The sequence below is a fragment of the Tenrec ecaudatus genome, chromosome 8 (genome assembly GCF_050624435.1).
Source record: "Tenrec ecaudatus isolate mTenEca1 chromosome 8, mTenEca1.hap1, whole genome shotgun sequence".
Taxonomy (NCBI): domain Eukaryota; kingdom Metazoa; phylum Chordata; class Mammalia; order Afrosoricida; family Tenrecidae; genus Tenrec; species Tenrec ecaudatus.
Genome location: NC_134537.1, coordinates 29,134,561 through 29,148,484, shown reverse-complemented (window position 1 = coordinate 29,148,484; position 13,924 = coordinate 29,134,561). Strand labels below are relative to the sequence as shown.

Genomic DNA, 13,924 nt, shown 5'->3' with positions numbered 1-13,924 from the left:
TTGAGACAGGGAAGCAAAAGGGTCTGGTTTTAGACCAGCTGAAAACTAGGGACTGATCTCCGCGGACCAAGTGCTCCAGGCAGATGGACAGAACAGGTCTGGATCAAGGAGGAGTTAGCTCTCTCCTTTCACCTGGCAGAATTCTCTCCCCATCGACTTCCTCCCTCCTTGCCCACCGAGCCAGATTAGCTCCCCATCATCTGCTATGTATCATCAGCTGTTAAGTGGTCTCGAACTCACAGCAACCCCGTGTATGTCGGTCCGGGCAGTTTTCCAGGACTGCTTTTTATTTCCTGAGGATTACCAGGCTTTTCTTCCAAGATGCCTGTTGGTGGACTCCAACCTCCAACCCATCAATTTGGCGCCAAGTGTATTCAATGCAGCACTGGCAGTGCTCGGGATAGCCTTCTAAACCACACACTGTTTCTCATCTCTCTCCTCCCACTGCCTTCATCTCCTGCAGCGGGGCTGGGAACAAACCAACCTCAGCTGAGAAACTGAGCAGCTTCTTCCTTGTCTACGCTGTGCAGTTCAAAGGGCTGTCTACACACCTCACCCACCCCTTTCAAGCCACACCCAACCAACGCAAGATGAAGCCAAACTCATTGCCATTAAGTTAATTCTGACCTCGTGTGTGCAGAAGACAACGGGTCTCCAGAGGGCTTCCCTGGTTGTGATCAGAAACTGATGAGCAGATCTTTCTTCCGAGCTATGGGTGCTTAACCGTCTGCACCACCCAGCGACTTCCTTTAGCTCTTGTCCTAGACGGGGTTCTCTGCACATGCTCTTTAATATATGTGCGCGCATGTATAAAGGAAGGAGTGGATATATGCATTCCTACTGCGGTCCAACTGTAAAAATGTGCAGGATTATTCCAAACAAAACATGTCTCTGTAATTGGAGGATGGCTGCAGACAAGTACTCTCAGTAATAGCCTGGTCTTAATCTCTCATTGGGGTGCTTTCCAATAAAAATTTTAAAAAAGGTCTCATTAAAACAATGGCTTCCAAGGGGATCTACTGAGTTAGTTCAATTCGAGGCAAATATACATGGATTTATATATAAACCAAAAACTCATTCCCCTGATTCTGACTCAGGGTGACACTATGGAGGGTTTCTGAGACTCTAGATCAGCGGTTCACAACCAGGGGATCGCGAGCCCTTTGTGGGTTGAACACCCCTTGCATGGGGGTCACCCGATGCATCACAGTAGCAAAATGACAGTGATGAAGTAGCAACAAAAATAATTTTTTAGTTGGGGGTCACCACAACCTGAGGAACTGTATGAAAGGGTTGCGGCTTTCGGAAGGCTGAGAACCACTGCTCTGGATCTTTACGGGAGAAGACTGCCTCATCATCTTTCTCCCAAGGAGCAGATGGTTGTTTTGAACTACTGACCTCGTGGTTAGCAGCTCAATTCCTAATTTGGAGTAGCCCCAGATTCCTATATATATGTATATAGGATGCAGCCCACACCCCAAAGCAACTCCCCTCCATCAGATTAGAAAATGAAGGATACTTACATGACACTGAGAATCATGGCTGAGAAAAGTGGACGTGTAACATCAGCCATCACAGCTCCTGAATTTGCCCTGCTCGCTGGCCCACCGCCCAGACAGCTCATGTTCACTTCTTCCTTCACTTCCAACCCCAATTCCACCTGTCAATTCTTTGCACTGTAGACAGAACATGCACTTTCCTCTCTTGCCAGGTCCTGCACCCACACTTGCTAAGGTTTGAGGTGTTTCCTCACTTTGTAGAGTACACTTCTCTGTTTTTTCCACCAATAATCCTGTGTAACACCGGCTATTATGAAAGCAAGGGCTGGAGAGTAAACGGCAATAGAGGAAAGAGCTAGGAGGTAAAGGGCATTTCTAGAGGTCTAAATAAAGACATGTACATATGTATATATATATTTATATATGAGGATGGGGAAATAGATCTATGTGCATATATTTATAGGTTTAGTATTAAGGTAGCAGATGGACATTGGGCCTCCACTCAAGCACTCCCTCAATGCAAGAATACTTTCTTCTATTAAACTGGCATTCCATGATGCTCACCTTCCCAACACGATTGCTGAAGACAAAGTGGGTGCATAAGCAAATGTGGCGAAGAAAGCTGATGGTACCCGGCTATGAAAAGATACAGCATCTAGGGTCTTCAAGACTTGAAGGTAAATAAGTGGCCATCTAGTTCAGAAGCAACAAAGCTCACATGGAAGAAGCATACCAGCCTGCGTGATAATCAGGTGCTGAAGGGATAATTTATCAGGCATCAAAGAAAAAAATAATCATATCATTGTGAATGAGGGGGAGTGCAGAGTGGGGACCCAAAGCCCATCTATAGGTAACTGGACATCCCCTTACAGAAGGGTTACGGGGAGGAAATGAACCAGTTAGGGTGCAGTGTAGCAACAATGAAACATACAACTTTCCTCTAGTGCCTAAATGCTTCCTCCCCACCATCATGATCCCAATTCTACCTTACAAATCTGGCTAGACAAGAGGATGTACACTGGTACAGATAGGAACTGGAAACACAGGGAATCCAGGATGAATGATCCCTTCAGGACCAGTGGTGACCGTGGGGATATAGGGAGAGCTGGGAGAGGGTGGGATAGAGAGGGGGAACCAATTATAAGGATCTACATATAACCTCCACCCTGGGGGACAGACAACAGAAAAGTGGGTGGAGGGAGATGTCAGATAGTGTAAGATATCACAAAATAATAATTTCTAAATGATCAAGGGTTCATGAGGGAGAGGGGAGGGAAGGGGAAAATGAGTAGCTGATAGCAGGGGCTTATGTGGATAGCAAATGTTCTGAGAATGATGAGGGTAACAAATGTACAAATATGCTTTACACAATTGATTTATGTATGGATTGTGATAAGAGTTCTATGAGCCCCCAATAAAATGATTTTTAAGTAATTAATATTATTAAACAAAGTATTACGTTTATTTAAAAAAGAAGAAGCAAGGGCCTTGTCTGATCCTCAAGTGAGGGCAGAAAACCAGCATTTGTCACAAAACACACACGTCTTCCATCAAGAACTGAGCTGGCTCACAAGAAAGCAGCCCTCTTTCTGCCTTATCTCTTTATTCACTTTTGCACCAAGTCCAGCTGTGGGCTTCAGTAGGCTCTCAGCAAGTACTGACTGAATTAATTAATGAGAGTCTCCTACTGAGAACAGGAAATGGATCCCATATACTAAGTCTCTTGGCTTTTCTATGTAAGGATAACTCAAAGGTGATGAAAATGCCTAAAATGGGACTGTGATAATTGCACAACTCAGCAAATTCACTGAAGAAAAAAAATCCTACACAGCAAATGGGTTAATTTCATGGGATATAAATTGTCCCTCTGTACCCCTTTGTTTGGTTTGACCGTTGTGTTTTCATGGTGTTCGGCTGAGTAATAAATTAACTGAGTCATACGCATGTTGAGAAACAAACAGAAAAGATGATCCAGCCCTAAGAGGCATGAGCATTGAGTTCTCTCTCAAGGTCCTGCAGCAGCAGCAACTGAATGGCTAGGGGGTTGGGGGAGCACAGGGAAGGTCAAAGGCAAGGTCAGCCTGTAGTCAGGACATAGCATCAACGCCCCACTCAGTTCCCTCGCAGCACCCCAGGTGTCCTTCAAAGCAATGTGCACCTACCACCGACTCTTAGATGTTTTTTAAACTGAGCACCTACTACGTGCGGTTTCTGCACTGGGCACTGGGAGAAGAGCCACGCTCCTTGTCCTCTCAGAGCCTACCAGGGAAGAGGGCGACCAGGTCCACTAAGCTAGAAACCCCAGGGGGTGGGGCAATCAAATTAAGGTTATCACTGCGTAGTGAAGAGGCTGACAGTCTGGGCCCCAAGAGGCAGTGTGCTCTCCTCTCGGTCAGGGTGCCAGGGTGCCGCTGTCATCTTCCTCCAGCCCCTGCCCACAATGAGTGAGTCAGCCCTGACTGCAGCGCAGGACCTGGAGCAGATGACCCAGAGGCAGAGGGAGGTGTCCAGAGCCTTCCCGGACTCCCCACATCCTGGGGCAAGCACTCACTCCCCACCCCCTCCATTTCCCGTTTCTCTCTGTCCCTGCCCCTCCCCCAGCACAGGGTTGAATGAAGGAAGTTCCATTTCAGTCCATTGTCCAGCTCATCATTGCAAAGTGCTCAAGGCCCAGAGAACACCCTCTGCAAGCCCTCCTCCTGTTTACCCTGCTCCACACACCGAGTGTGTGTGTGTGTGTGTGTGTGTGTGTGTGTGTGTGTGTGTGTCCCGGTACAAAGCCAGTGTAGTAATATGCTGAGAACACACAGCTTCTCTTAGTTCAAATCCCTATTGCACCGCAATAGTAGCTAAGAGGCCTTTAAGTTCCCCATCTATACAACGAGACTATTAATAGGCTGTCTTCTCCTATAAAGATTGAAAGTCTCAGAAACTCAGGGAGCAGCTATGCTCTGTCCTACAAGGTTGCTACAGGGCCACCACCTTGTGTCAGAATCCACTCAATGGCCGTGACCCTGGCGCCTCTTCAGGTTGCTGTGGGGATTAAATAGCACAAACAAAGCTCTCCCCATGGACTGCCATGAGTGGATTCTGTCTCGGGCGCCCTAAGGAGCACTGTCTTTGCATTTCCAAGGCATTCAATCTTTAGAGGCATAGACACCCACTACTCCACCAATGGGACTCCTCCTACCTCCCTACCAGGTGGGTAACACCCACTCACCCGCCTGCCATGATACCACCTCCTAGTGACCCTGGGAAGAAGTGCCCCTGTGAGATTCTGAGACTGTAACTCATGATGAGAGTCTAAAGGCCTGTCTTTCTCCCATGAGCTTTCAGCTCACAGCCCAACAAGCAACCACTATGCCCCAGCGCCCCCTGGTTCGTACATAATGAATACAACATAGTCAGTCAGTTGAGGGACCCTAGCTGTACAGTAGAAACCACCAGGTGCTCAGTGGGAGAACTAGGAGGATTTCTACTTTCATAAAGGGTTAGAGTGATTAGAAGGAAATGGAGTGTGGAGGGGGAGAAGGGGAACCAATTGCAATGATCGAAGTACAACCCATCCCCTTAGGGGGACAAACAACAGAAACGTGGATGAAGGAGACATCAGATGGTGTAAGATATGAAAATTAAAATAATTTATAAATTATCAAGGGGTCATGAGGTTGGCAGGGTGGGAGGGAGGGGAAAAGAGGAGCTGATAGTAAGGGCTCAAGCAGAAAGCAAATGTTTTGAAAATGATGATGGCCACTTATGTACATATGTGGTTGAGACGATGGATGTATAGATTGTTAGAAGAGCTGTAAAGAGCCCCCAGTAAAAAGATTTATATCAAATAATAAATGAAAGGCTCCCACTCTCAGAACTCAGAAACAGGGGCAGTCCCACCCTGTCCTACAGGGTCACTGTGAGTCCTCATGGACTCCATGGCCGGGATTTACTTTGAGGACGTAGGTCACTGGGTGGTACAATCAGCCTGCACTCGACTAATGAACCTGAAGGTTGGTGATTCAAACAGAGTGGCTGCACAGCAGTCAGACCTGGTCATCTGCTTCCATCAAGACTAGTCGAGAAAGCCCAGGAACCAGCACCACTCTAACGCAGAGGCTGGCCGTCAGTCAGCAAAGGGTTCACTCCATTGTTGACGGCTATCGTCCTGGCCAGTGTCCTGAAGCTTCCTCTTCGCCTGTAGGTGGGACAAGCAGACAGAAGCTGCTACAAGTAGACAGAAGGAGGGTCTGAGGACACAGCCGCTGCCCTCGGCACCGTCCGGCCTGCACACACAGAAGACCCTCATCCTGGGTCAGCGCCAGGGGGGTCCTCCTTGTGGCCGCCATAAACCCAGATGATAGCGCACCAGGACCAGATGGAACAGACCCCACCACACAATATAAAATAAAGAAATCATCGACCTTTGCAGTTTGGGTGTTTCTCAGTGGGGCGGGGTGGGGGTAGGGGAAATCTCCCAAGAAGTCCACTCAGGACAAGGAAGGGTTTCCTAGAGCTGGCTGAGTTGAAGCCCTCTGGGGCGGCTTCAGGACTTGGGAAAGGAGGTTGGTCAAGGCTAGGTCTTCTCATGCTCAGAGGACAGGCTGGGGTGGGGGACAGGTGGGGGAGGCAGGTGTTGGTGGCAGATAGCCAGAGCCTCAAAGCAAGAAGGTTAAGAGTTGCCACTAGGGGTGTGCAGGGGAAGGCCAAATGAGACAGCACCACCCATCACCCAGAGCAGCTAAAACAAAGGAGCGCTCCAATGTCCAAAGGCGGTGGGAATGCTGAGACACTGTCTCTTGCCATTGCCGGTGGGAATGTCAACCAGACAAGCCACCCTGGAAAATAGTTTGGCAGCTTCTTTTTAAAAAAAAAAAAAAACTGAAAATACACTTACGGCGTGACCTAGCAATGTCACTCCTGGGCATTTATCCCAGAACAATCCAAGTGTACTTCCACACAAGACTGAGTGTGATGGTTCACAGTACTTTTGGACTGGCCCAGAACTGGAAGGCAACATGGCCTTCAATGTGCAAGTACTTAATCCTTGGGAACACACTCCTCCATCCCAACAAGGAGCCAACTGTGGGTACACTGGATGGACCTCAAGACTTTTATGCCGAGTGGGGAAAAAAAACTCAATCTCAAAATGCTCAATCTCAAAATGTTACATGACATATGACTCTATTTACATAACATTCCCAAAATGACACCATTTTGGAGATGAAAACTGAGAGTGGGTGTCCCCAGAAAGGGCTGGCTGAAGGGAGACCTTCATGGTGATGGTAGCATTCTGTGATAATTACACAAATCTGCACAGGATAAAACCTCACAGGACTGTCCACACACATTGTACCAATGTCAGATTCTTGGTTTGGGTGTTGTACTGTAATTATGTAAGATGTAACCATTGGAAGAAACTGGATACATGGATAACGGATATAAGAGACCTCTCCAGTACTATCATGTAACTGCCTGTGAGTCTATTATTTTAGTAACTGTAACTGACCAACCCTGAAAGCCTGACTCCTGCTTTAATGCTACGTTTTCTTAGAAATTCACCAGTGACCTATGCAAACTGCTTTTACTGCCTCCTCTTGAGGGCAGCTTTCTAAAAGTAGGCCCATCTCTTTTAGCTGGTCCTCATGCTGCTGCACTTCACCAAGGGTAGTTTTTTTTAACTGTTTTATTGGCATATAATTCACAAATAGTACAATTCAATAATTCAATCGTATTAAGAAGAGCTGTACAGTCATCACTGTAATCAATTTTAGAATATTTTCTTCATTTTAAAATTATTAATTGGGAGTTTATACATATATCATTCCATAGTTCAATCACATCAAGCAGTATTATATAATCGCTATCTCAATCCGTTTCCAAACATTGTTTATCTTCCAGGACTTCTTGGCATCATTTCCCTTTTAAACCCACCCACCCTCACCCCTTGACCAGCTTCATTCTTGTTCTCAATGTTATTAGCTCCTCATTTCTCCCCAACCACCCCCAAATGCCCCCAAGGAACCATTAATCCAGTTACTGTCGCTATAAATTTGCCTATCCTGGATTTCATACACCAAATTAACACTTAAAAAACCCTAACAACAATAATAAAATAAAACAGAGAAAAAAACCTCAATAGAAAGAAAATATTAAAAACTAGAACCAATAAATTAAAATAGGGCAAAGGGGGAATCAAATGATAGGATGTCAAATTGTAAGCTACCTGCATCTGCAACAACCCATCCACCCCCAGTGCACTCTGCCTGACAGCAAGGCTGCGCACTGCGCTTTCCTGGCCCATGGTCGAGGGGAGGCTCCCGGAGGCTCCATCCAAGTGCATTTCCCTTCACTTTTTTTTTTTTCAACTGAACTAACTTTCAAATGGGTCAAAGGGGAGATAGGTAATACATTGTAACCTAACCACATCTGCCACAATCGACGTTACAATGATTTATGTCTGATAAAGCTAATCACCTCCCTCATCGAACTTGTGGTCCTTTTTTTTTTTTTTAATCCATGGTGGAGGTGCTTTTCCATCTTGAAGGTTTGTGGCAACACCGCATCGAGTCTATCGGTGCCATTTTCCCGCTAGCGGGTACTCACTTTGTGTCTGTCTCTGTGTCACGTGTTGAAATTCTCACCCTATTCCAAACTTCATCATGTATCACTCTTAATAGACTATTGTGCAAACATAATTTTGATACATACTGCAAATTGTTTTAATGACATGCTTCACCTTATTGATATAATATCTTTATTGCAGTGGTCTTGAACCAAACTCACAATGTCTTCGAGGTACGCCTGCACTTTCAGTTCTTGATGCTGCCGGACTCAATTCCTACCCACTCACAATAAATGCATTGTGTTCCGCCGATGCTTTGTGTTTCCGTGTGTGCATCACAGTCAGTGATAATGTAACATGGCAGCCCCTCTAGAAAACAGGCAACTCCATCAGCAGTTGAGCCATGCACCTTTCATTAGACCCAGCCACTGTAAGATCAGGTACTTATTTTAGAGAAAGGAAAGCATGTGTAGTTACAAAGACTTTTTCACCAATGCTTGTAGTGGGGGGGGGGGTATGTTTACGTCAATCATCAAACATTGGAAACAATCCAGATGGCTGGCTCTCAACTGGTGAATGAATCAACGAGTAGGGGTGCGTCCATCACTGGAAGACTACTGAGCAACAAAAGAATGCTATGCACGAGGGGGAGTACCAACATCAGACTGCACAAAAGAAGCATCCACACTGTCTGGTTCCATCTACATAAAGCTCTAGAAAATGCAGGCTGCTCGGGTGTCAGCAGGGTAATGACTGCCTGGAGATAAGGGGCAGGGAATGAATGGGAAGACAGAAGAGAAGGGATTCCAACTGGCACAGGAAGAAATATTTCAGGGGTGATGATTATGTTAATTAACCTCAGTGTGGGTATAAGTTTCAGGAGTGTGGGTTTTTTGTTTGCGTTTGGTTTGCTTATTGTGAGTGTGTATACGGGTGTACACATATATCAAAATTCAGATGGGACAACTTCAAATAAGGGCAGCTTATTGTATGTCGATTATGTCTCCATAAAACAAAAAACAGGCCTCTAGTTTGCGGAAGAAATTGACCTAAATAATGATTCACCCGCAGAGGAGATATGGCCCAAACAAAACTCAAACCCAAATGTCCCCAAAGCAAGGGCCCTTCGCTCTTCATCGTGAAGCCACAGACGGGAACTTGCTGGCCTGGCATCATTAAATTGGCACCTCCGTCTTCCCAGATGCCATTGCCAAAAATGCCTCCCTCAGCCAAGCCCACCCTGGACTCGGGCTGCAACAGGAAGTGGCCTGCTCCTGGGAACGCGCTGCCCTCTGCAGCAGCAGAGTGGGGAGGACCGGTCAGAAGATTCCAAGGCCACGTTGACCATAAACAAGTAAGCTACTTCCCTTTCTGGGCCTCCACTTCCCTTCCTCAGATGAACCAAGAACTCTCGTAAGGAACCTTCGCAGGCCAAATTCATGTCTTCTGAGTTCCTGCTTTTTTAAACTTCAGCTCCCCGCCCCCCGCCCCCTGCCCTCTTCTGATGTAGATCAGATGCCCCTCTATTGACGGGTTCTTGAGGATCTAGGAAACCATACACTGCAGTGTGCCCACACCCGCATAGCCATGCTAACTCAAAAGTTTCCTTCTCGCTCACCTCCTCTTGGCCTTCAAGTCGCTCAAAGCATCTCCAAAGACCTTGCCTCACTCCCCAGTTGCTTTGCTCTCTAGAGAGCCAGCTGAGCCTCTAAAACGCTTGTGTGCCGGGGTCTGGGGACTCTGGAACACACAGAGCACTTTGAGGCTCAATTTACCCCATTGCAATCCTTGAAGGAAATGCGGGAGGTAAGTGGTTACAGGAAACGTGAGAAAGAGAAGGGTGGAGACATGGAGGGATGCCCCTACCCAGCCGGTGTCATGCTCTACCCGAGGCCAGGCCAGACCCTCTTGCTCATGCAAGTTGGGATAGTTGGCTGGGTTTATGGTAAACACAAGGGGGCTTCAAGAAGGTCATGGAAAATGGAAGTAAAAGATAATGGACAAGGGAGGGAAGAAAAAGCCATGGGCTATACTGTGGACGGGTGTTCGCTTGGGTGACATGGAAGACAGCAGGCCCCAAGAGGGAGAAGAGAAATCATGAGGCAGGTGAATGAGCAAACTACATGAGGAGCTGATTGGTAGTTCTCACTGTGGAATACAAAGGTGATGGTCTGAAATTTACTATAGAAAATTTTTTTCAAAATCAAAATAAAGAAAGAGGCCTCCAGGGTCCGGGGGGCCTCCTTTGAGTCACCCCCCTCTACCACCACCCCACCCCCCACCACTGGGTCTTTGCAGAGTGAGTCCTCGGGACCGTCCTGTCCACCCCCCTTGTAGGCAGAAAGCACCGGCCCTCAGAGAGGAATATCCCTCGGGGCAGGGTCCACATCAGGTGGGGACAGACTGGCGTTCGGTCGGTCTGGCACATGCTGAGCAAGCAACTCCTTGTGCCGACCTATGATTGACCAGAGGACTACGCAGAGGACACAGAGAGAGGACAGGAGAGACTAACAAGATTCGAAGGCTGTGTGGAATAACCACTTCTCAAAACAAACCACCGATAATGGGATTTTCCATATACTTTCTGACTTCCGCTGGTACATTCGGAACTGAAAAAAGTCCTCTTAGCAAAAAAGGACTAACCTTTTCTCCAAACCTACCTCGTTCACTGTGTTCTCCTGGAAGGAACTCCGGGCGTCCCAAAGGTCCCTGGTTATGTTTACTTGGACAGCCTGGAGCCTGCACAGTGTGGCAGCTCGTCTCCTGGGACATCAAAGACCCCTGTGTTGAACAAGAAGTGAGCACACGAATTCTGTGGATTCTCTCAGCCCTGCTGCCAGGTCTTCTAAGAGGAAGAGCCCTTGTGGTGTGAAAGACAGAGCGCAGGCTTTTACTAAACGTCCCCGCACTGAGTTGCAGCTGTTCATGTGGCCTCAGAGAGGACTGAGGTTCCCCCAGGGGAGGACCCGACTTGCTGGAGCTGGATTTTGAAACACCAGTGTGGGTGCGGGTTTGCTGAAAAAGCGCCCTCACAAGAGCGTTGGGAAGCAGTAGAGGTCACAGAGGCTTGATTGAAATCTCTATTGCCAAGTGAGCTGTGAAATCCTGAGCAAGTGACTTCTCTCCGAGACTGCCTTTCCCCGCCTGCGTCATGGAGCCAGAAATACCCCCCATGTTAGTTATGAACAGCGCACAAAATACCTGACTTTATGGGTTCAGGGCTGGGCTGCTAACGGAAAATTCGGTGATAAGCCCACCTGTTGGTCCTTGTTTAAAAAAAAAAAAAAGATGAGGCCATTTGCTTCTATAAAGATGTATAGCCTCAAAGGGCCTATGGGACACTTTTACTCTGACTTACAGAGTGACGATGCGTTGCAATTGACTTGATGGCAGTGAATTTGATCTATGGAGATCAATAAACCCCCTTCCCTCCCCTTCCTTATAAAAAATACCTCAGGAGGAAAAAAAAACAACCTTCTTAGCATACTTCATGGCTCACTGACCTACAAAATCAAGTCCCCAGTGAGGAAGGGCACGTTCCTGAAGTACCCGGGACTGTGGCGGCAGATTCGGGGGACAAGTCAGGAAGAGCAGAACAAAGCTCCCTGCCAGCTCTAAGCAAGGACGCCCAGGTCAAGGACAGTGTGCCAGGCCCACCCCAGCCAGGGCTTCCCTACCTCCGGAAGGTCAAGTGCTTTTGCCTCATAAGCCAATAATCAGTAGTACAACCTGGCTTCTTAAAATAGAAGCCCCTATGGTTCATTCCACCTTCAGAATCTTAGGAGCCTATAATTTTAGGGAGATAAAGTGGTGCTCAGATCATGCTTCAGGGTACGAGAAGGGGGAGGTGGGCAGGGGTGGGGAGGAAGCAGAGGCTTTATTATGCTCCATTATGCTAATTTAATTTGCTTTAATCTGCTGCAAAGGCCAAGCCTGGAAGAAAGAGGCTTTTGTTTAAAATGTCACATTTGGCAGGAAGGGCAACCTCTCCCGGTAGAGATGATGAGTCGAAGGCTCTGATTGGGGACCTGGTTCTCACATCTACTGGGCAAGAGAGCTTCCTTTCCATCCTCCTCAGGACTTCACGCCTTTCTCCGTAAGGAAATGTGCCCCAGATGTCAGGCAGAAATGGAAAGGGCATCAGTAATTCACAGACTCCTCAGTGCCCACCAAGGTCTCACCCCCAATCAACCAAGAGAGAGGTTTATCAATCAATGCCGCCAGCACAGCACTGCGGAGCCGCCCCCCTGCGATGGCAAACACCTCCCTGCAGAGTTGATGGGATGCTCGCAGCCAAGTTCAGGCTCATTAATTCAACAAATGCTGTTGTTCAAAGTGAAGAAAAAGGACGGTACAATTGACCTGCCCGCTACCTCGCAGCCTGGTGGAGATTAAAAAAAAAAATAGTTCTGGACCAGAGCTTGACTGGTAAACCCGCTCTCTAAAGCAGTAGCACGCCTTTGTTCACAGCAATGTCCATTATGATGGTGTGACTTATGCAGGGGCTTCAAAAAGTTCATGGCAAAGGTGGAATCAAAAGATAATGGAACTGAGAAATTGTCCATTTTTTGTTCCTTTTTAAATCATTTTCCTGGGCTCTTATCACAATCCATACATGCATACATTGTGTCAAACACATTTGTACATTTGTTGCCATCATCATTCTCAAAACATTTTCTTTCTACTTGAGCCCTTGGTATCAGTTCCTCATCTTTTTTCCCCTCCCTCTGCCACCGGTCCTCCCTCACGAATCCTTGATAATTTATAAATTGTTATTATTTTGTCATGTCTTACACTGTCCCGTCTCCCTTCGCCCACTTTTCTGTTGTCTGTCTCCCAGGGAGGGGGGGGGTGTATGTAGATCACTGTGATTGGTTCCCTCTTTCTCCCCCCACTTTCCCTTGACCATCCTGATATCGCTACGCTCATTGTTGGCCCTGAGGGGTTTATCTGTCCTGGATTCCCTGTTTCCAGCTCTGATCTCTACCAGTGTACAACCCCTGGTCTAGCCGGATTTGTAAGGTAGAATTGGGACCATGACAGTGGGGGGAAGGAAGCATTAAAGAACTAGAGGAAAGTTGTATGCTTCATTGGTGCTATACTGCAACCTGACTGACTCGTCTCCTCCTTGTGACCCTTCTGTAAGGGGATGACCAGTTGCCTACAGATGGGCTTTGGGTCCCCATTCCACACTCCCCCTCATCCATAATGATATGATATTTTGTTTTTTGATGATGCCCGATACCTGATCTCATCGACACCTAGTGATCACACAGGCTGGTGTGCTTCTTCCATGTGGGCTTTGTTGCTTCTCAGCTAGATGTCCGCTTGTTTATCTTCAGCCTTTAAGACCCTGACTCTATATCTTGTAATAGCCGGGCACCATCAGCTTTCCTGACCATATTTGCTTATGCACCCGCTTTGTCTTCAGTGATCGTGCCAGGGAGGCGAGCATCATGGAATGCCAGTTTAATAGAACAAAGTGTTCTTGCATTGAGGGAGTACTTGAGTAGAGGCCCAGTGTCCATTTGCTACCATAATACTAGACCTATAAACATATGCACATAGATCTATTTTCCCATCTTCATATACAAATATATTTACATATGTACATGCCTGTATTTAGACCTCTATAAATGCCCATGAATTATTTAATGTGGTCTTCTAGCCATAATCCCTTTTGTGGTGTGTTGTAAATGCTAGCCTCCATGCCTGTGGTTACAACCCTTTTTGATAAGAATGCTGTTATGCTAGTGGGCAGGACTGAGGTGGAATCTATCCTGAATCTCTAGCTTATTAGAGGATGTGAACGAAGTCACTACCCTTTGTTCCCCTGGGGGTAAGGAGCCCTGATGTTCTAGTGGTTACA

General features: G+C 47.1%; 1 protein-coding gene across 5 annotated transcripts in view; it reads right to left on the bottom strand.

The window, feature by feature from the left end:
* Window positions 1-13,924, bottom strand: part of ST6GAL1 (ST6 beta-galactoside alpha-2,6-sialyltransferase 1) — a 135,084-nt gene that overhangs the window by 84,929 nt on the left and 36,231 nt on the right. For 2 of the 5 annotated variants that reach the window (XM_075556187.1, XM_075556188.1), the window contains exon 3: window positions 10,716-10,836. The exons of 2 other annotated variants lie outside the window; for them this stretch is intronic. The gene's annotated coding sequence lies outside the window, so the exon portion shown is untranslated. Of the gene's footprint in view, window positions 1-5,542; window positions 5,671-10,715; window positions 10,837-13,924 lie in introns of those variants that run through there. One more of the 5 variants, XM_075556189.1, reaches the window with a different exon arrangement.